Source organism: Amblyomma americanum, chromosome 7 (genome assembly GCF_052857255.1).
Source record: "Amblyomma americanum isolate KBUSLIRL-KWMA chromosome 7, ASM5285725v1, whole genome shotgun sequence".
Classification (NCBI taxonomy): Eukaryota; Metazoa; Arthropoda; class Arachnida; order Ixodida; family Ixodidae; genus Amblyomma; species Amblyomma americanum.
This window is the reverse complement of record NC_135503.1, coordinates 18,735,371-18,755,300: the sequence shown is the minus strand read 5'-3', so window position 1 is coordinate 18,755,300 and position 19,930 is coordinate 18,735,371. Positions and strand designations below refer to the sequence as shown.

The window sequence follows — 19,930 nt, the reverse complement described above, 5'->3', positions numbered from 1 at the left end:
GCGGATGTTGGGCAATACGAGGTCAAGCGCTCTTCGGGGTCACTGGCGGTAAACCACCAGGATACCTCTACTACTACGGCCAGGAATACCAAGTCTATCTATACCGAAGAACTCGGCTCCTTTTCAAGCGGCGCCACATGCAAAACCATCGCACGGACGTATGTCCCAACCCTAACAGGCAGGCCTGCGTGTACTGCGGCCAACCCGAACCCGGAGAAGCCCACGAGTGTGCCAAAATCTGCAGCTTCTCAGCGACGACCACCCCACGGGGGGACCCTACTTTCGTAGGCGGTACCAGCGGCCTCCTGAGAAACCTAAGAACGAGAGCAAAACAGTGGGTTTCACTACCAACAAGGAACCACCACCCAAAGTGACCACTGAAAATTACTCCCCTCTGCTGAACAACCACTCACCCCCGAGCAACATCAAGGAGCGTGGTCGCCCCAAATTCAAGAATTCCCAAGCCCGATCGCGTTCCGAATCCAGACCAAAGGGCCAAAGCCGCTGTATACCTTTCGGAGCCGGGCGAGCCAGCCATGCAGCACCCCCGCAACAGAAGCCGCCTGCATGGGTAAGTGGGCCTCCTCGCCTCCCACTGCCGTGACGGCTATGATCGAACAGGATGTATCCGCGGCTACTGCTAGCTTCACCGCTAGGTTTGAACAACTTAGCAAGCAATGTGAGGAAATGATCCGCGAAAAGGACGCGTGGAAACATCGCTACGAGAAACTGGGGTTGAGGAACGCCCTCAATCCGCGGAAGTTTCTCAACCCGCGTCCGAGAAATCCGGCACCGAAAATCCTGTTCTCAGGAGGCGCGACTTTTTTGAACGTGTCACATCCTGGACGCAAGACCAAAACGAGAAATACAACCAGATCATCACTAGCATCCACCGACTCGGCACTCAATTCGGCCTGAATGCCACTGTCAAGAAGCTTGAACGAAGACCACTGCAATGGCCACAAACGTGAACGGTTGTGCAGTCACGGCCCGGAAACGTCAAGAACGGGCGGCGAGCCGTGGGTACGGACCCACAACATCGTGGGCTGTAACCCGTCCGCTCGCCCGGTGGACACCATAGGCTGCTGTGTGTGTCAGTGGAATTGCAGAAGCGTCAGCAACAAATATGATTTCGGCGTTCATGTCACCGACCTTCAAAGCAAACTCGAAATCATTCTTCTCCAAGAAGTGAACAACACCCCCAAAGTGATTGGCTACGACACTTATGTGGATGGCAACTTCAAAAAGGTGGCCACACTTGAAAGCAAATTTGTAACGGCAATCAAGCACACCACTTCCATCACTGCAACTGAGCGCATTCACATTGAAATTATTCCGCGCGGCCGACGCCGACATAGCAGCCTATTCGTCTTAAATCTGTACAGTCCTCCGCGCGACCGCAATACCGATTTCGAACCCCTCATCAAGGAGGCGAAGGCTCGGGCCGGAAAAAATGGCCTGCTCATTGCAGGGGACTTCAGTGCACCCCATCGTATGGGGGGGGTACCCTCGCAACACCACCAAGGGCACCTCACTTATTGAGGCTGCGGCGCACAGCCACCTGATCCTGCTCACAGACTGCTGGTACCCTATTCGCTAGGCAAACAGCGTCAACAGAGATACTTGCCCCAATCTGGCGTACGCGACGGAGGGTCTGGAAGCGACTTGGTACAATACAGGGATGAGCTTCGGCAGTGACCACTACGTCTGCGAAATAACCACCGCAACGGGCATGTATAAGCGAAATCTCAGTCGAAAATCACGGATTGGCATAAATTCCGGCAAGAGAGACCACATCACCTGCTCAGGACGTTCAAGAATGGATTCGCTGCATGAAGGAGAAATACGACCGACACACTAAACTCATCGCGCTGATAATGAGGCTCTGGAGGTAGACCGCCACCTCCTGAATCTATGGAAAGCTCGACAGAGCCTTACTATAGTATAAAAATCTTGGTGTGGGCTAGTCTGTAATATAATGCAACGAACGAAGGGAAACCTAAAAGCACAGAGGGGAGGCTAGACAATGCTACCGTCCAGGAACTCAATTTCTTTCATGGATAAGGCAATCGACGGTTTGTTCACGCATCAGTCACCTCCCCTGGATATGAGCCAGGCCTCGATCACCTCCCTCTTTCAAAATTTCAGTCGTTAGTCAGCGCCAATCCTGTTGTTTGTGTCTTGCTCCTCTGTCGCAGTTTTTTGCACTGCACAACTTGACGCTGAAAACGCCAGAAGCATAACCGCCGCCTGAAACTCCACCTAGCCCAGCTAAACAGCAAAATTCATGCCTACGCTAAAGATCTCACTAGTAGTAGTTTGCGACAACCTCAACGGCCAATTCGGCAATGCCCGATGCTGGAACCTAATCCGATACCTCATCGACCCCGGTCACACGGACGGCGAGAACAGCAAGACGATCGAGCGGACCCTACACGATGAGCCTGCCACGGACCCAGAGATCGTAGACTGAGTGTGGGCTCGGTATGCGGGCGAACCCACTTCGCCCCTGGTTCCCCTACCGGATTACTCGGGGCCAGACAACCCATAGCTCGACGCTCCCGTAACTGAGGCGGAGGTCTTCGCGGCGCTCCGATCTTTCAACAAGTATACTGCCCCAGGACGCGATCAACTCACGAACGTGGTCATCCGCAACGCTGGAGACGAGCGGAGCCGAGAAATGACTCGCTACTTTAACAAGATCTGGGAGACCGGAACGATGTCCCGGGAGTGGAAGCACGCAGAAATAATAATCCCCAAACCAGGTAAGCGCCCACACCTGGACAACCTCCAGCCCATTTCGCTCACGTCGTGCGGGGGTAAATGGTGTGAGCGAATCGTACATACCCGACTGACAGAGCACTTGGAGCGCGAGGAACTTTTTCTGGACTGCATGTTCGGCTTCCGGAAGCATCTCTCTGCACAGGACATCATGCTCCAACTCAAGGAGGGCATCCTGGACCACATCTCATCCAAAAATGAGGGAATTATTCTGGCCGCAGACATCAAAGGAGCATTTGATAACATCAGTCATGGGGCTACCCTCACCAGCCTCAGAGACCTCCAATGCGGACAGAAAATGTTCCACTACGTGCGGAATTTTCTCACTGACTGAACAGCCACCATCAGCGTGGGCGGACTCAAGTCTGACGAACGGCACTCCCCGCGCAAAGGCACCCAGCAGGGTTCGATAATCTCGCCGCTGCTGTTCGAAGTTGCCATCGTCCCCCTCGCACTCCTGCTCACCGATCAGCCTGGTATCCATCATGCGCTCTACACCGATGACGTCACTGTCTGGACAAGCACTGGTTGGGCAGGCGAGAGGAAGCTAAATTACGACAAGCCATGGACACCATCGAGGACTTCACCCGACGCTGCGGGATGAGCTGCGCCCCTGAAAAATCAGAATACATTCGCGCCCATAAAAAAAAACCTCCAAAAAGGAGTAAATCAGTCTTCATCTGCAGGACCACGAACTCTGAGAGGTGCAGACTATCCGCATCCTTGGCATGTGGATCCAGAGCCACGGGGAACGCCAATACACCATCACAGGGCTCACCCGCGCAACAGACCAGATCTGCGGGATGATCCACCGCATGACCAACCTTCGGGACGATCTTAAGGAACGGGACGCATTACGCTGGTGACAGCGCTCACCATTTCACGGTGGACATGCAGCCTACTTTTCCGCAATACCGCCAGGACGGAAGAGGACAAAATAGAAGCCAAAATCCGCAAGGCCTATAAAATCGCACTCGGTCTTCCGAACTCTGCGCCAACCGATGCCATCCATGACATGGGCGCCTTCGGTGCATATGCCGAGCACAAGGAAGCCCTCATAACTGCTCAAGAACGCCGCCGCCTGTGCCTCAGCTGTACAGGCATCAGGACACTTCAGCGGCTGGGACGTCACTCCCACACAGAAAACGTTCACGCACCACGGACCAGGCTACCCCTGGCCACCCGCGGAGAGTATCACGTCCTCCCGATTCCAACCACCACGGTGCACGACGAAAGGCCCGAGCCAAGCAAATACAACATAAGGTCATACGTAGCAAAGCAAATATTCACTACACTAACGCCAGACCCTACCAAGTTTGGGCGGCTGCGGTAGCCACCGTCACAACAAGCCTTGTGGAGGAGATAGCCAGCGCCACGGTTCAAAGCCGAAACAGCATGGCGGACGCGGAGGAAGTCGCAATCGCGCTTGCCATCAAGCACGCCCACACCACTAAGCAAATGACTACAATCATGAGCGACACGCAGCAAGCCTGCAACGCGCACTTCAGGGGAAAACTCTGTCAAGCGGCCGCCCTCGTCATGAGGAATCGCACTCGCGGTACACGCACCCGTCACAGTATTCTGTGGATCCCTGCCCATCGAAGGCATAGAGGGCAATGAGGCGGCTGACAGGATTGCTCGAGGCCATACATTCCTGGCCCCGTCGCCATTCACCTCCGAAACTTCGTCTCCACTAACATACGGCGAAATTATAGACTACCACAGCCTTAGTCGCAGTAAATGCACAGCCCCCTACAAAGACCTCACTCGTCAGAAAGCCACTGTATGGCGAAACATGCAAGCCCGCACTTCTTTACCAAACTTAGCTCGACACAATAAGATTTAGGCCGCCCAATACCCAACAAAGGCATGCCTGGCCTGCGGAGGGATTTCAGACATCCTCCACATGGTTTGGAACTGCCCCGAGTGACGTAAAACGCAGTTTAAAGGAACTCGGCCATGAGCAGTGGGAGGCTAAGCTGGCTCAGAGAGCTCCCCCTTCAGAGCTAGCTCATCGGTCAGGCCTGGAGGGCCGTATTCGCCTATGGTCTCCCGGACCTACCCGCGTAATTACTTTATATGAATAAAGTTTATTCTCTCTCACTCGGGCAAGCAGACGCGGCTTGGCGTCTGTAACGTTGAGTGCGTTCCGCACACTGGATAGGCAGCGCGCCAACCATGCCACACTGGCAGGCGGCGTTTAAAAAAATTTGGAGGACGCTTAAGCTTCGTCTTTAAGAGTGAGACGCGACAGCGCGTTGCAGCGTTTCCAAGGAGTGCACGGAACGCCATCGCCATTCGGCGCGACGCGTGGCCCGTTGGACAATTTAAGGAAAGGACGCCTGTCTCACATATCTCGGTGGACACCCGAACCGGGCCGTAAGGGAAGGAAAATGAAAATTGGTTTTAAGCAAAAGGAAATGATGCCTGTCTCCTAATTCTCGCTAGACACCCGTGCCGCGCCGTAAGGGAAGGAAAATTCCTTCCCTTACGGCGCGGTTCAGGTGTCCACCGAGATGCGTCATTTTTCGCTCACGGCCAACGCCGCCGGCGACACCGGCTTTTCTGCGACACGAGCGCCTTAACGCTGTCGCGTTAAAATGTTGGATCGCGAGACGTTGGTCACCCAATGAACGCTGCGGCCAATCGCTGCAGTTCCGCGTGTCTGCCACAACGTTGTCACAGCTAATGCATGCAGCCCACATCTCTCTCTCACCACCGCCACGTACCTCAACGCACGATTGAGGTGTCCACTGACCGCGGGAGCCAGTCATGCACCCTTCCTTTCCTCAAGACCATCGTAGTAGAACGCTGTCAACGCCAACAACACCATGAACGCCGACGGTTGATTTCGGCTAAGTGACGTCAGAGCTGTCACGTGGTTTCTCCTCGGTTCAAAGTCAAACTCGCACACACGACGAAAGAGCTACGGTGGGGAGTGGTAAAGCTTTCGGTTTCAAGTCATTCCGCCAGCGGCAAGCGCTACTTCATAGCGATGCAAGAACAAGATCTGGTGACGTGGTTCTTTCATTTCCTGTCGAAATGAACCAGATTAAGCAACCCGCATGTAAGGAGAACGAAGAGAAGACAAAGGAAATGCACATGAAACCATGCCAGCACACGGCCGGAGATAGCCGCGAAAGGAACATTCCTGAAGCTCTGCTTCATGCCGGACGATTTGCCATTAATTGACGCCGGGACAGGTGACTGTGACGTTCGAGTACTACTGATAACGCATTATCAGGGACCTTATCTACAGGAAGACGCCGGCGAGATTTCCCAAAGAAGCCCTTGTGACAAGTTTCAGAAATAATGCAGCTTATCTTTCAATTTCCAACTACGATCTTCTCAATGTCATAAAGAACGAGGAAACGTTTCGTGCCTGATCAGACTGCTTAGTTATGTGATAAACATTCCGCGTTCTATCTCTTTATCAGCGCAGCTGAAATATTTTACAGCCGTCATGGCCACTCAGACACTTATCGTTGGATCCAACCTAATTGAACCTATGCACGTAGCTTATCAGTTCATGAACCGCGTGTGTTCGCAATGTGTTGCAAGCTCGCATCAGCTTCCATCTTGGGTTTTATCGATGCGGCCGCACTGGAGGACTTACATAAGATGCGTACAGGAGCAATTTTCACAACACTTTCTGGCAATAACAAAAACGAACGCCAAAAATGATAGAATTCTGCCGAGGGCCAAACTCGGAACTATGGCGCTGCTTGCAATGTAGGCGAATGCCAGCGCTGCATCGATTGCATATGGCTTGCGGCATCTATATCTCTCTGATCTCGCAACGCTCCGAGATGTAAAGCGTCTTGATTGCCGCGTGATAAGACGCATAAAAACAATAAAAAATCGTCAAGCTCTGTTTGCTTAAGGCCAACTGCGAAGGCTCGTGGCGGAATCTCCACGATGAAGAGAGGGTGCGAATTCACGGAAGGGATTGCAATATCGCCTAGCCCGCGTCACCAGCGGCGTAGATCGCGCGATAAGCAGTAATCTCGGGCTCGCACAATTGAATGCTACCCAATTCATACAGAGAAGAGAGGAGCAGGATGATGGTCGTGCTCGGATATTAAACGTTTATAAACACTCTTCCGCGCGCCGGGACACACGCGGCGCGCTTTCTTGTAATACAATCACCAGATAACGCTATCGGGACATCACGAGTCCGCTAGCTTTGTTTGCATTCCGGTAAATATCTCAGGCGGATCGTGTAAGGGGTGACAGGTAAGCCTCGATGCATTCGAGCGTTTCCTGGAACGGAGAAGGGGCTGAAAACCGGCTCGCACTGCGGTCACCATATCGAGTGACGGCTGTCCATTCGAACAAAGGACTTTCTTTAGCGGGCACCGCTGCACGAACCATTGACGGCTGCAAGGCCGATTGTGTTGCATCTGTTCTTCAATATATAAGAGCATCATTCTGCCGGTGTTTACATGGACGCTCCGGTTTCACGCACTCCACGTGGGTCTAGGAAGAAGAATAGAAAAAGAGTATACCCTCCCCAGGAGCTCACCCCTTAGTGAAAAGATGTGACAGCGATATTCTTATCATCTTCGCCGCACGAGGCGCCATGCAGTGAACACACACAGTTAGGTGCACCGCTTCTGCGGTTGTTTGCTCAAATAATCTGATAAACAGCCGTGTTTATACTGAGCGGCACGTATCCAGTTTGTCCCGTGGTGTTGTGACGTCACAGAACAAACGCTGATTGGCTAGAGAGGCACCCACTGTAATTGTCTAGAAGGGGGTCGCGTGGTGTTCTGGCGTCGCAGAATTTGGGCTTAGTTTCGGCGTCTACGGCGCCGCTTCAAGCCCCGTAAGGCACTTTAATGCAGTTATCGATCTACAAGCTGATGAAACGCACTGCCTGCTCCTGCGATGTAAACGAACAGATGTTCCAGGTGCTTGCTTTTCCGTCCTGGCTCACTGCACGGCGTTATGTTCACCGGACGCCGACGCCAAAGCATAAAACCTTTTTCCCCTCACATATGTTGGGCAAACTGCTCGCGGAGACATATGGCGTCCCCGCATAGACAGATGGACTGACGGGAAGTTTCTAGGAGCCTTTCCTTGGATGCATGGCGGCTGCGGACGCCACTGTGCTCTGAACAGACATTTAAGACTTTCCTTCGATTGAAGTCACCGTCGCCATCACTACTAACGTGGTTATGCACGGACACCAGAGGGCAAAGGCCTACAGCGTCGTTGATATTCGATCAGTCACGTCCTGCTTTAGCCGCGGCTGCTCTTCTCAGCAGCTTCCCTAATCCATCCTCCGCTCCTGACTCCCTACCGCTCCCGGCTCCCCACCCTCCCTTGGTACCGACCTTTTTACCCTGACGGACTATGATTTCATTAAAGGGATATTGAATGCACGGTGAAGTTGGCCTGTGTCGGCAGTCCACGGCTTTCTAACGGCAGAGACCACTCTCACTGCAAACGGAGCTTTTTATTATCTAGAAAATTAAAAACTAAGGAAAGAAAAACAAAATACAGGTGTCGCCATCATTGGCCGATTTCGCAAGTGGACTGCGTGCGTCGACACCGATTTTTGGGCCCGGATCCCAGAGGTCACGCTGCGTCGCCATTTGCTTCAAAGCGGGGGCAACCAGTTCTCGTCAATGTAGACGTCACGCTTTTGAATCGAGAAGCGGGAAATTTTTTCTAAATTAAGCTTCTTCAACCATAAACGCATCTTTTTCGGCCGGTAAAACGTCTACATACCCAAAAAGGTCCGGAGAGTCAATTTTTACTGATAAAATAATTGAATGCAATTGTCCTCAGTGTCCCTTCAATTCGACTTTGCATCCCCATCCGGGCTGCTTTCCTTATGTCTCGCTCTATGCATAGCAGTATACTAGCGTGGTAATAATTGTTCGGGCACTTTTTCCACAGTTCTACTGTTATGAATTCAGCAGCTGCAATAGACTTGCCATTGCTTCACCTTTCCTGTCTACGCCGCCAATCTTCTAAGCGCCCTCCAGCGATGTCTGCAGAGGAAAAACGTTGATATCGTTGTGGAATCTAATGCCGAGGACGTCTGAAAGGCTAGCAGTAATTGAGTTTATCTCCTTTCACATGTCGTAACGCCCTAAAGAAAAGACTCGCGACTTCCTTGGAGTTTCCGTATAGCCGACACACAAGCCGCGCTAATAGATTGTTTCATTTCAGAACGTTGAGCTGTAAGACAGCGAGACGTAGACCTTAGATATAGAACGTTGAGCTGTAAGACAGCCAGACGTAGGTCTTGGATAATTAGTAGCTTCCCTGTTTATATTAGTGCGGTGGCGGTTGTCACCCAGCCAATAACTGCGAATCCACTCTACCAATTTCCTTCTCTCCCTAGCAAAAGTATTATCTTGTTCTGCTCCACCAATCTTCTCGTCTTCCTTTACTTATTTGCTGCGTTAGCAGTATAGTCCTCTTTCGGCGAAAGCCCCTTGAAGCCACACCGGAAGCACCTTCCTCCGGGGGGTGTCCAGAAAGGCGTCCAATGGTAAAAACTCATCGCCCACCTAGGAGTTTCCAACCACTATACGCCCATCAGAAGCCCACACTCAACAGAAAGGAGTAAAGAGAGAGCAAGCTGTCCTCTAGTGGCCCTCCCTTTTATGAAAGAGAGTGCTCTAGAGGACGGCTCACTCCCTTTTCACTCCTATGTAAGCGTACTCAGGGTTTGGAGTGCACGCAGCAGCGGAAAGGAAAAGTGGCCGCGAAGACAAACTCAGAGACGCAGTGAAAAGGCGGTCATTGTAAATGCGAAACCAATACTGCTTACGCATATTTGTCGCTTCACATGGTATTGACGCGGACTAGAAGACGACAAAGTGGGCAGTGGCGCAGCATGGAGTGCTGGAGCCAGGCCGTCCGCCATTAAAATCATTCTGCAGCCATCTGTCATGTCATCTCATTCGTCAGCTTGCCGTCACGTAACAGTATTAGCACCTGTACATTTTCTTACTTTCAGAAAGTCCACTATGTACTCCGGTAGTTTTTCAAATCCAAAGAATCTGCGATCTCTGTAGTCGTGTACTTTGGGATGGACAGTCTTGCAATGGGTAGGTTTATGCTCCACTTTCCTATCGAGCATACAGTAACAGCTAATATTGCCTTTACCGGATGGATTGGGTGGATAGGTTTCCCCTATGTATCGGGGCGGGGATGAGCGCCACCTTGCCTGAAGTGGCTGTGTTTTGCTTTGTTTTATTAAAAGTCCAGTCCATTAATGCGAACTAAGTTGTATCGAGCCCTCGGTTATCTTCTGAACTTCATTTCTTTTTCGCCAACACTCCAGTCTTCGTTTCCTGATTTTAACCGCTGCCTCCCTCTTCACCCACCCTCACCTGATCCACTGACGTGGGTCTAATAAAGTTATTGCCAACTAACCAACCGCTGCCCAGTTTCGTTTGACTTTTGTTTCAAGCCACGGGGCTTCAGGAAGTCGGACTTTACTATCATTGAGGGAACGGCCGCTGTACTGCTTTAAGAGCGCCACCTGATGTCGTTTTCTGCCGCCACGCCGGGGGCTCATTAATGATTTTTGTTTATTTATGGGAGTTTACCGTCCCAAAGTGACTCAGGCTATGAGGGACGCCGTAGCGAAGGGCTTCGAAAATTTCAACCACCTGGGAATCTTTAACGAACACTGACATCGCACAGTATACGGGCCTCTAGAATTTCGCCTCCATCGAAACGCGACCGCCGCGGCCGGGATCGAACCGGCGTCTTTCGGGTCAGCAGGCGAGCGCCTAAACCACTGAGCCACCACGGCGGCTGGCCCATTAATAAAGACCTTGGCTTGCCGCAAGTATGTAAGGAGCGTAAAAATCAAAAAGCAACCCTAGAGCTCCTCTTCACACTTGATAGAAAGAAGAAAAATAGCTTATGGAGAAATTATGATCCAGGCAAACCTAAAAAGACAAAGGCATCGGAAGATGGTACAGGCCAAAACAATAAAGAGTCGGCCGGTAACAGTGAATGGACGGATAACAATGGGCCTGAAACGTTTCTGTTTGGACAAAGGCACGGTTACCGAGGGTTAGCAGTGTGAGACGACGTTAAACACGTAATGTTTGTTTCAAGAACCACGATTATGTGGTCTCCCGTGAGCGATTCGCAGCCGCTGCGTAGATTATAACGTAGATACACTCAGTAACAACAAGCTTGCAGCTTCGAGTGCGCGCTCCCGAGCAATGTCGGGCACAAGCCCAGAAGTCTCTCGGCTCTCGATATAGGGCAGCTATTTTCCTTCACTGACAACCTGTTGAAGCGTGGAAACATTTGCTGCCTACGAGGGAATTCGTTGCGATGGAGGGTGTTGGGGCTAATCGGAAATAATCTAAAATTAGCTTGCTCCACACCTGCATATATCTCACGGCGAACAATATCAAGGACAAGAATCTGCCAGTGGCGCAAATGCCGGAGTGATAATTCCGGCCAGGTCAGTAGGTCGAGCTACTCTTTTTTTTTTGTCGTCATCCGCTATCCACGTTTCATTTGTACCTCCCCGTCCTGCCTACTCGTCTAATTTTTTTTTTCGCTCTTTTTCTTGCACAGTGTTAGCATGCTACGTTCACTGGAGGGTAGGTACGCCTAGTAACACACGCGCACGCGCATGCGCACTCACGTACCCGCACACTCGCCCCACGTGGATGAAATAGAGCATTTTGCAATGGTTTTAGATAGTCCGTGTGACTGATCTGGCGAATAATATTTGAAGCGCGATATCAAGCTGGCAGCATGGACGTGCAGGTACCAGTAATACGAAAGGCGCACCTGAGTGTTACCACTGGTACCGTATTGGGACCACGTGACCAAAGCTGCGCCAGCCGCTCGTTTTAAGAAGAAATCAAAAGAAAAGAACCTTAGAAATCTATGGAGCTTTCTTTAAGCACATGAAGAGAGTTTCCTCGGCACGGCTTCGATCCCGCTCTTGAAGAAGGAACTGAGCTCCTAACTTGTTATCTTGGAATTTCTGTCCGGCCCTTTTGTTTTTATTTTTTACTCACTATGACCACATGGTGTCTTTAATCTTTTTCCTTCTTGTCGGTACATATTGCATACGCAAATAAACCGTCTTGGGTTGGTAGTAGTCAGCGCGTGTGTTGTTACTCTTTTCTATTGTCGCGTGTTCTTCGCGCTACTTTGCCTATTCCTAATGAATCTACTAACAAATTGCCATTGCTCATCAATTCACTTAACATTTGTTTTTACTTCTGTATTTACCTTAAAGAGGCTTTAAGGCGATCGCGTGTGGAAATAAAAATTGTTTGAAAGAAGACAAAAAGTACGCCTGTTGCTCAAATCTGTGAAGAAATCGTGGGCTTCATTCGAATAAACTATTCCCTTTCGTAGCGCTTGCACTTGTGGAAACCAAGGCCAGCTTTCTTCGACATCACTTTTAATTTTGAGACAACTGTGGAATTTTGCCAGATGCTGTTATGAGCATATCGACGTGAATGGACTAACATTTCGATGCGTAACAAAATTTTGCTTTTAAAGTTTTTCATGGGCTCTCATCGAGTAGTTTATGTGAATGAACTTTATTTTCCACTTGAAAGGGGATTAACCGCCGACTTGAAACTACAAGTATGTGGCTTGAAAGTTGGCCTGCCTTCGCACCGAGTTGTTAAGGCTGCCATAAAAAACCTTTGGGTTGCTTTTTTGACGATAAATAGCAGAAAACTGCAAGAGTCCCGAGGGGGAGATTTGCGGATGTATTGATTGTTATGGTTCAGTCTCACGATGCGGGAAAAAAATTGCGTTCATAAACAACTTCTCATTTAAAACAAAAAAAACACTCTTGTTCAGAGTTTCTGCGTAAGGAGATAGCATCATTGCTCGTGAGAAAGACATGAGCGGCGTACGTACGCTGCCAGAAAGAAATGTCATTGCGCTCATAAAATTGAGAGAATAAACAGATCTTGAATGGAAGAATTAAGAAACTTATTTCTTGAAAAGTATAAAGGAATTGTTGAGTTCTGCAATGGAATCGGCTACTCTAAATGCCGAAAATAAATTGACCTTACGCTGGTTAATCGGCGTAACTTGTGCAATCAAACACAAAAAACGGTGTGCGAGATTCATAGGTGTCCCACGTGTATATTCACACGATGTACACGATGTATATTCGTTGCAAATAGGAATGATGCACATATTCGCCATATCGCACTGCGATACCGATATGTGTTCGGAAGAATACGGCGTACAAGTTCATACCACCCACGAACGGATGTTTTTCGCCTTCCACGAAGCTGACTTCTAAGAAATGCGTTAGTGCAGTCGGCGGGTTTTTCTCGTTGTGCGACAAATACAGGTGGTCCACAAGTTTCAGCGCAGTCAGAGCCGTCCTTTGCAGGAAGCCGGGTTTTTTCATAGCTGAGAAGACATCGTTCAATTCCGTACCAATGTCAGTTCGATACAATATGACCATATTCCTCGGGGCAGAACTCTCTAGCGCAAACTGCGTGCGGGAGCAAAAAGAAAAAAAAAACGAAAGGTCGAAGTTATCTCGTCTTTCTGAGCGAACACCAGACAACGATGGCTTGCCGTATATCGCGCAGTGGGCTACTCTCACGCAACATTACTTGCTCATGTAAGCATAACACTGAGTAATTAAGAACCGTAGAATTATCTCTCTCAACATCTAAATCGTATGGAATGCTCTCCACGCCTTGAAAGGAGAGGTCCACGGCTTGTTTTGGGGACGTTTGCAGCATTTTGTGAACTCAACATGCATTATGGAGGAACGCGTGAACCGCTCTTCGAAACGCCCGTTCGCGCGCACAGTTCTTGAACAGAATGGAAACATTTTTTTTTTAGTTGTCTGGCATAAACTCGTCCCCTCCGGATTTCGCAGTCAGCGCCCGAGACACCTCAGCCGTGGTATAAATGGGCCTCCATTACAGCGATAGCTGACAAGCGCCCGTTACTCGGTTTCATGCCGTAGTAGTAGTAGTATTGGTAGTAGTAGTAGTAGTAGTAGTAGTAGTAGTAGTAGTAGTAGTAGTAGTAGTAGTAGTAGTGTGTCGTAGCAGTCGTAGTAGTCGTAACCAATGGATGCATTGCCATATAGGAACCACTCGGAGGGTAGTTACCGTGAAAGGAGGGAGGTATGACGTGAGTGGAAAAATGCGTTACCAGTGGGCGGTTACTACAGGAACCATCCGGAGGGTGGTTACCGTGGGAGGAAGAGGGCATCGCGAGAGCGAAGGCATCCGCAGCCGGGGGATGGTTACCGTGCACGAAGGAGGATATGGCGAGACCATAAGAAGGCGCAGCCAGTGGGTGGTTGCCACGGGAACCACCCGGAGGGTAGTTACCATGCGAGGAAGTGGAGGTTTACTGTGGAAGGTATGGCGAGAGCGTAGGAAGGCGCAGCCGGAGGGTGGTTACCACGGTCATCGTACGGAAGGTGGTTACCGTGGAAAGAGTAAGGTGTGGCGAGAGCGTACTGCTCAAGGGCAGGGTGGTGGCCATGGGAACCACCCGGAGGATGGTTACCCTGCAAAGAGGAGGAAGGAGAAGGGTATGGCGAGAGCGTAGGAAGGCGTAACCAGAGGGGGGTTACCACGGGAACTGTCCCGAACGTGGTAACCGTGGAAGGAGGAGGATGCGGAGAGCATAGGAAAGGTCAGCCGGTGGGTGATTACCGTGGAAGGGGTAAGGTATGGCGAGCGAGTAAGGAACGAGTGAAGAGCGGTTGCCATGGGAACCACACGGACGATAGTTACCCAGGAAGGAGGAGGAGGGTTACCGTGGAAGGAGGTGGACGTATTGCGAGAGCGTAAGAATGCGCAACCGGAGGTTGGTTATCGCGGGAACCTCTGGAGCATGCTTGCCGTCGGAGGAGGAGGGACAGTGGCGACAGCGGAGATATGAGCGGTTTCGCCGCGCGCCTAGAATGGCGGACTGGAGAGGAGAGGTGGTCGAAAAACGAGTATGTGTGGTTAACTGAAAAGAGAGCTGCAGAGCTATAGAGATATGAAGTAGCTCTCATATCGTCTGCCTCAAGATATCGTAAAACACAAATACCTTAACAGCATTCGCCGAATCTCGCGTTACATTGTGGCAACTGCATCCTGTCCTTTTTTTTTTTGCACCCGCTAACGCGATCAAGAGGCAACACCTACCGCGCTGTGGCAGATGTGTGCACTACTGTCGCAGTTTTTGCTTTAGTGAAAAAAAAACTGCTTTTTGATGACGAAATAAATAGAACACGGCACTCGCTAACTGAAGTAAAAGTGTGCTCAGTATTTCTGTCATCCATTGCGCATCTCCGAAAGCGGTGAATAGCGCCATTAAAACTTCGGATTTTGTAATAGTCGCTGCATATCCCAGCTGAAGCACTGTTCCCATGCTTAAGTTTCCCTTCTGGCAGATCATCCGACGGGCATGTTCACTACGACCGAGGAACGCTAAGTGTGTGGTGAGCAGAGGGCGCAAAGTTTGCATGTTACTGCCGCTGAAGCATGAAAACAAATCATTAATGCGAATGCAACCAGTAAGTATATAACCCTGCTCTAAATCGCTGCTGTTTTTGTTATTGTTGCCTCTGAAGAAATGGCAGATACCCACGGTGAGAAATTGGCTTTGGGATGGTAATTTTCCCCCGAGTGCTGTTCTTTGTTGTCTTTCACATCCATGCGCAGTTTTTAAACACGACTGTAGCTCTGCGTGTGGTAGTTGTGAGTCAAGTTAAAGCCATTCGCAGAACTGTCTTTGCTGAGAGGGTATAGAAATTATATGAGCAAAGTGCTCTCTAATCGGGCGAGCAGCTGAAGCTGTTTGGCTTAACATCATTATCATCATTATCTTAGTTGAGTCCTCTGCAGGACAAAGGCCTCCAAGGGGACAACAACAAACGTGACAAAGGCCTGTTCAGGCGATCTAGAGTTACCGTGGTCTTGCATCATCCTCGGCAAACCTATCACAGCGAAGATGTTTAACTCGTCACCTGAACTGAGCCTCTGCTGCCCCTCCCGTGGTACCTACAAGGGAAGCTCGATAAACCTGGAGACTTTCTGATTAGTAACGTACTCTGAAATGGCGCCATAATTTGTGTGATTACGTCACCCTTTGCGACAAAAATGGGAATAGGCGACTTGCTTGCCGGGATAAAGGGATTCTAGGTAAAAGCAGTGGACGACAGAGCCGATGAAAGCTGAGTGGAACGAAGTTCCTGGGCACTGGTCGCGCACTAGCTCTGAATGCGGTTTGTTTTTTGAACGACCGAATTTGAACTCGGGCTGGCATGCACTGAAGAATAGGCACGCTCTTCACGCAATTAAGTTCACAAGTCAAGGCGTCACGGAATAGAATATGTGGTAAATTTATGAGAAACCGCTGATTTTATGTGCACGAATGAAAGTGGGCTAGTCGCCAAAGTAGGCCCAGTGAACTGAGGTAATTGTTACCTTCCTGACAACAAGTGTCGCTATTAGCGCTTGCGAAAGGACGTCTTCATGCATCGTTCCGCAATGCTCGAGAGCCGGCCTCAGGAGTTTCTCTACTGACTCGTAACACTGGCTGAAAGCGCTACAAATAAATAAAAAAACCACTTCATAGACTATGAAGCTAATGGCCACAGATTTTGGGGCAATCATGAAATCATCATCATTGATTACGTGCATGCAAAAGGGCAAAACTATAACAGGGGTGTTAATAAAGCGTCTGATGAGGAGCTGATTAGAAAAACAGCCCAGACTGGCCCCGTAAGAATCCCTTTTTTTTTCTCTCGCAGAGGACACTGTGCCCCACCAATCAACAGCCGAAGTAGCAAAATTGGGAAATTCAGGTTTGCAATAGGTTCATCACCTTGCCTATTCATTGCATTTAGACTCCTCTGATTTCTTACGAAGGAAAAACAGCGCAGAAGCTTTACGCAGAAGATTTACCGACTCGCACGAGTCTCTGGCTTAAAACAATCTGATTTCTTGTTCGTAAACTTGAAAATCAAGCTCGATGTGAAGGAATCCTCGTGCAGTGAAGATACTATCGCCGCCTTGATTGAGCCTTTTATTGTTTTGACGATGGTTGCTTCTCTGGCCGGATGAAAAAATCTGGAAGCTTGACGAACCTGGTGTGTAGCCCTCAACGAAGACTATTTTTGGAAGGGATATGAATTTTTTTCATGAGAAGTTTCGTGAAAGTTTTTTACTTTGCCTTTTTCTACTGTCATGTCAAAACCCTGTGTGATTTAAGAAACTGGCCCAAAACTACGGAGAACAAAGAAAGAGACAGACGCGGTGCTGCAATCACAACGAAAACATTTGATCTTAGCAAAACGATTCACTGATAAACTTGACCCAAGTGCCCTATTCGCCTCCTTACACCTCATTTTGTTTTCGCACTGGTCTCTATACTTTACGAACCCATACCAACTAGTCTAGATTGCAGACTTAACCGAACCCCTCTCGGTCTCTGCAACTCTAAAGAACCATTGACCGTTCTGCACTTGTGTGTCCTGCCCTGTCGTTGATTTCCTCATCCCTATTTCAGCTACGATATCGTCACCTCGCGTTTATTCTCAAGAACAGCCGCCGCGGTAGCTCAGTGATTATGGCGCTGCTGACCCGAAAGACGCGGGTTCGATCCCAGCCGCGGCGGTCGAATTTTGATGGAGGCGAAATTCCAGAGGCCCGTGTACTGCGCGATGCGAGTGCACGTTAAAGAACCCCAGGTGGTCGAAATTTGCGGAGCCCTTTACTGCGGCGTCTCTCATAGCCCGAGTCTCTTCGGGACTTTAAACCCCCATAAACCATAAACCAAACCTATTGTCGAGAACACGGTGATCTCTATTTCATGTCAGGCTCCTCGGTAGTGATGTCGCCGCGCCGTGGTCCGCCTCTTTTTTCTTCGTCGCTGTGATGCGAGGTCGCGCGCTAAGCATGTACTGTAAAAAGATCTAAACCCACCGCTTCCATCCTTCGCCGTCTCGTATTCGCTCTGCAGGTGCTCTGTCGACGATCGAAAAGACCGCGCTGTTCACACGATATCCGACGCGACGCGGACAACACGTGAGAATGCTGCACGAACATTGCGCTTCTGATTCAGCTTATGCTGGCCTCACGCGTGCCACGGTTGCCTCACAGCTGCAGAAATGAAAACGAAATGAAAGGCGAAAGATGCGGGGACAAACAAAATAGCGGTGATGCGTAGTGAGTGAGTGGCTCGAACAAACACTCCCAGAGGCATTTATCTGCAACACGCAGCGGTGACTCACGTGACGGTGACGTTCGCTGCTGAGCACGAGTTCGCGAGTCCGGTCCCGGCTGCATCAGCCACATCTCGATGAAGGCAGTACGCAAAATGCTGGAGTTTCAGCGCATTTCAAAGAACCTCAAGTGGTCGAGAGAAACCTGGAGGCATGCACTAAGGCGTGACCGATAGCACTTACACAAAGATCCATTATTTATACAATCAGTCATGTTACTATTTATTTTCTCGGAGCAGCAGATGATGCTCAATCAGCATCATCAAGAAAGGTTTGGTGCTGTGTTGTATTAGAATTGTGTCATTAAGCAATTCTTTCAAAACAGGTTAACACTACGATGTTCCGCACACAGTAAAAAGGAGAGGTTCATCCTTTTGCAATGTGACTTTTCTTTCTCAGATTTCTTATGACAACTTGTTCGCTCTGTTTTGGTTTCGTACTCCTCTTTGCTATGAAAAACTGTGAATGCTGTTTTCTATTCCACTACCAAGTTAGAGGGGGGGCGAGCACCCTGCCAAGATTCGAATGCTTTTTTGCTGTCTCCGATTGATTGATTAATTGATTGATTGATTGATTGATTGATTGATTGATTGATTGATTGATTGATTGATTGATTGATTGATTGATTTTGACCCTGGTTTTCGGGCAGAGTCAACCATTGCTTTCTCCTCCGCAGTGTGCGCTTTCTGCGGTGTCATTTGCGCGAGTCGCTGTGGCGAAACATGCGCTGCTGTTCCTGGTACAGGCACTTTGGCGGCCTGCGCAGAGTCGCAGTTGAGACGCGCTGGAGGCCTTCCACTTCCACTATCGAAGTTGCGTTGACATACCGGCATGCCTGCGGCTAAGCTCTCTGTCTCTGTTCCTTCTTTGGCCGCGCTGATTATAGCCGGCGGCCTCCTCGGTCGCCGATGTTTGTGATCGCCGAGCTTGAACCTGGCAACAGGTCGGCGCCCACGCGATCTCCCATATCTCCTCTCCCTCGAACATGCCTCGGGAGGGGCAACAAACGGTGGTGCGGTCATGTATTTCTCGGTGCGGCAGTCCGGCCTTGGCATTACGAGCGCACTCAGACGCCAGCGCGCTGTAAACAGCGCGCAAGAAAGACTCACGACAACTCTATCTTTAAACAAAGGTGTGCTTATCATTGACATCCGTACCCTTGTAGCGGCTACAGAGTTAACGATTTACAGCTTTGAGGGATATATATTGCTCTTTATCGCAACAAACTCTTTGAGAACAAGTTTTTTTTTTCTCTCGACTCGTCAACACGGTACCTTGCGTGAAACGCAATTACTCTGTTTTACTAATGACCTATTTGCCCAATCTGACTTAAGCTTTGATGTAGACTGTGTCTGTTCACACTTCGCTAAAGTATACGATGTTGCCTCACATGATCTCATTCTAAACTGACCATGCATAAGCACTCATCCTAGTGTATTGAACTGGATTAAAAGCTATCTCGAACGCATCACGTTATTGCTAATGATTGTTCTTTTTGACAGCAGCGGTGGCCAAATGGTTGAGCATCCGCCTCGCATGCGGGAGGTGCGAGGTTCGATCCCCAGTGCCGCTGGGTACCCACCGGTGACAATGGGTACAAGCTTTCCCCTGGTCTGGAGCTCGGCTTATTAGGGTGAAATGCTTGGGAAATGGGTCTTTGACCCCACCTTGAGTAGTCGAAAACACTTTGTGCCATGGCGCTGTTTGGCCATAGATACCCTTGCGCTATAAAAATCCATAATAATCATCATCATTGTTCCTTCACTTATGTAACATCGGGAGTACTTCAGAGTGAGTTCTGTATTTCCTCCTCTTACTAATTTAAATTAAGGACCTTCACAATGGCATTACCCCTTTGTCTATAGGCCTTTTGCAGATGGCTTCAAGACTATCTTACTAGCATGTACAACTGGTGCGATAAAT

General features: G+C 49.7%; 1 long non-coding RNA gene across 1 annotated transcript in view; it reads right to left on the bottom strand.

Annotated features, from left to right (window-relative positions):
* Window positions 1–18,079, bottom strand: part of LOC144098613 (uncharacterized) — a 74,235-nt gene extending 56,156 nt beyond the window's left edge. The window contains exon 1 of the long non-coding RNA XR_013307210.1: window positions 18,017–18,079. This is a non-coding gene — a long non-coding RNA (uncharacterized LOC144098613). The remainder of the gene's footprint in view (window positions 1–18,016) is intronic.
* Window positions 18,080–19,930: the final 1,851 nt, after the last annotated feature.